The sequence below is a fragment of the Lonchura striata genome, chromosome Z, assembly GCF_050655825.1.
Source record: "Lonchura striata isolate lonStrDom1 chromosome Z, ASM5065582v1, whole genome shotgun sequence".
Lineage (NCBI taxonomy): Eukaryota > Metazoa > Chordata > Aves > Passeriformes > Estrildidae > Lonchura > Lonchura striata.
In genome coordinates, this window is record NC_140740.1 from 87,436,733 (window position 1) to 87,439,968 (window position 3,236).

Below are 3,236 nucleotides of genomic sequence, written 5' to 3' on the forward strand. Positions count from 1 at the left end.
TGGATGTATTTTAGGACTCTGAGATGAAGCCTTGAAATTTTGTATTTCACGATGGCATCCAGGGAGCCTTTGGCAATGGCTGAGGAGTTGCGGTGAGTTGCCGAGGTAGGGAGGGGGAGCCAAGGTCCACTCGTGTTTCAGCAATGCCGAGTCACTTTGTCTCTTCTTAACCCAGGCAGACCCTGCGATGACGGTGGCAGCCTCCGAGCCTGGCCAAAGTGCGTGGCCCGAGCATTCTTAGGAGAACGGTGAGTAGCAGGATTGCTGGGTTTTGTCCATTGTGCAGCTAAGATCATGCAGTGATGTTTGGTGTTCTCGATTGTAGCTGAGCACGGGACCACAGCCCGGTGACCATTGGACATTCCCCGCAGGCGAGGCAGCCTCCATTGGCACGCGATGTGGATTCTCATCCCCAGATGCCTGAGAGATAAGTTGAGTGCTCAGGCCCACAGTGGGGATGAAAGCGGGGTGCTTTCATCCCCAGATGGCTGAGAGATAAGTTGAGGGCTCAGGCCCACATTGGGGGTGAAAGTGGGGTGCTGGGAGGGCCTTATGAATGAGCTTTGGGGGCAGGTATGTGCAAGAAGCATCTCCTAAGGCCATCTAAAGGCAAAAAGTGTCTGTTTTGATCACAGTGCTGAGGTGCTCAGGGCAGAGCAGTTGCGGTGTGTGTCCTGTCACTTGTCTCTGGTGCACTGTGTGTTCTTTGGGTCTCTCGGTCCTTTCTTCTCCTCAAAAGCTCTCTCTCCCTGTCCTGTGTCGTGGATGTCTGCACGTATTTTTCCTGGAGCTGTTCTGCCCTGCTGCATAGCCTGTAACAACACAAGTCCTGGGGACTTGAAATTGGCAGTGCAGGGTGTAGTTGGGCTCTAGATTGTATGGGGAGATTGGCTTAATATGTTTAGTCGTGTTAAGTTGTCCTGCAGCCGTTTGACACCAGTCCTAACTTTCTTTCAGATGCTGACAGTTCAAATCTGTGGCCAAGGGCCCCAGTCCTGGGTGAGGGTTTTCCCATGAGCAGGTCTGTGGGATGAGTATTCCTCTGCAACACAGGTCAGTCATTTTTTGCATTTGCAGGGGATGCTTGAAGGGTGTCTTTGTCACAGCGGTGTTCTTTGCCTTTATTTTCAGGAGGTCCAGGCAGATAGCAGCAGTCAAGGCCAAGTGTGCCAGGTGAGCAGTGGGCCAAAGCAGTTGTTTGTGCTCAGGTTTCAGGTTTTGGAGCAATTGTATGTATCTGTTCTTGTTTGTGTGTTTAGGGAATCCACCCAGAGTATGCCAAGCCCCTGTCACCAACAGCTGATGGCCTGGATTTCCTGTGCTTGTGAGCCCTCTGGATGTATTTTAGGACTGTGAGATGAAGCCTTGAAATTTTGTATTTCACGATGGCATCCAGGGAGCCTTTGGCAATGGCTGAGGAGTTGCGGTGAGTTGCCGAGGTAGGGAGGGGGAGCCAAGGTCCACTCGTGTTTCAGCAATGCCGAGTCACTTTGTCTCTTCTTAACCCAGGCAGACCCTGCGAAGACGGTGGCAGCCTCTGAGCCTGGCCAAAGTGCGTGGCCCGAGCATTCTTAGGAGAGCGGTGAGTAGCAGGATTGCTGGGTTTTGTCCATTGTGCAGCTAAGATCATGCAGTGATGTTTGGTGTTCTCGATTGTAGCTGAGCACGGGACCACAGCCCGGTGACCATTGGACATTCCCCGCAGGCGAGGCAGCCTCCATTGGCACGCGATGTGGATTCTCATCCCCAGATGCCTGAGAGATAAGTTGAGTGCTCAGGCCCACAGTGGGGATGAAAGCGGGGTGCTTTCATCCCCAGATGGCTGAGAGATAAGTTGAGGGCTCAGGCCCACATTGGGGGTGAAAGTGGGGTGCTGGGAGGGCCTTATGAATGAGCTTTGGGGGCAGGGATGTGCAAGAAGCATCTCCTAAGGCCATCTAAAGGCAAAAAGTGTCTGTTTTGATCACAGTGCTGAGGTGCTCAGGGCAGAGCAGTTGCGGTGTGTGTCCTGTCACTTGTCTCTGGTGCACTGTGTGTTCTTTGGGTCTCTCGGTCCTTTCTTCTCCTCAAAAGCTCTCTCTCCCTGTCCTGTGTCGTGGATGTCTGCACGTATTTTTCCTGGAGCTGTTCTGCCCTGCTGCATAGCCTGTAACAACACAAGTCCTGGGGACTTGAAATTGGCAGTGCAGGGTGTAGTTGGGCTCTAGATTGTATGGGGAGATTGGCTTAATATGTTTAGTCGTGTTAAGTTGTCCTGCAGCCGTTTGACACCAGTCCTAACTTTCTTTCAGATGCTGACAGTTCAAATCTGTGGCCAAGAGCCCCAGTCCTGGGTCAGGGTTTTCCCATGAGCAGGTCTGTGGGATGAGTATTCCTCTGCAACACAGGTCAGTCATTTTTTGCATTTGCAGGGGATGCTTGAAGGGTGTCTTTGTCACAGCGGTGTTCTTTGCCTTTATTTTCAGGAGGTCCAGGCAGATAGCAGCAGTCAAGGCCAAGTGTGCCAGGTGAGCAGTGGGCCAAAGCAGTTGTTTGTGCTCAGGTTTCAGGTTTTGGAGCAATTGTATGTATCTGTTCTTGTTTGTGTGTTTAGGGAATCCACCCAGAGTATGCCAAGCCCCTGTCACCAACAGCTGATGGCCTGGATTTCCTGTGCTTGTGAGCCCTCTGGATGTATTTTAGGACTCTGAGATGAAGCCTTGAAATTTTGTATTTCACGATGGCATCCAGGGAGCCTTTGGCAATGGCTGAGGAGTTGCGGTGAGTTGCCGAGGTAGGGAGGGGGAGCCAAGGTCCACTCGTGTTTCAGCAATGCCGAGTCACTTTGTCTCTTCTTAACCCAGGCAGACCCTGCGAAGACGGTGGCAGCCTCTGAGCCTGGCCAAAGTGCGTGGCCCGAGCATTCTTAGGAGAGCGGTGAGTAGCAGGATTGCTGGGTTTTGTCCATTGTGCAGCTAAGATCATGCAGTGATGTTTGGTGTTCTCGATTGTAGCTGAGCACGGGACCACAGCCCGGTGACCATAGGACATTCCCCGCAGGCGAGGCAGCCTCCATTGGCACGCGATGTGGATTCTCATCCCCAGATGCCTGAGAGATAAGTTGAGTGCTCAGGCCCACAGTGGGGATGAAAGCGGGGTGCTTTCATCCCCAGATGGCTGAGAGATAAGTTGAGGGCTCAGGCCCACATTGGGGGTGAAAGTGGGGTGCTGGGAGGGCCTTATGAATGAGCTTTGGG

At 52.7% G+C, this 3,236-nt stretch overlaps 1 long non-coding RNA gene across 4 annotated transcripts; it reads left to right on the forward strand.

Annotated features, from left to right (window-relative positions):
• On the forward strand, positions 1–2,984 carry LOC146763943 (uncharacterized). Of its 4 annotated transcripts, none has more exons than XR_014951549.1 (4): positions 1–92; positions 176–1,426; positions 1,510–2,507; positions 2,594–2,984. It is a non-coding gene; the product is annotated as an uncharacterized LOC146763943 (long non-coding RNA). The 4 variants fall into 4 exon arrangements; XR_014951548.1 differs by having other exon boundaries at positions 176–248; positions 326–1,426; positions 1,510–2,984; XR_014951547.1 differs by having other exon boundaries at positions 1,510–2,760; positions 2,844–2,983.
• Positions 2,985–3,236: the final 252 nt, after the last annotated feature.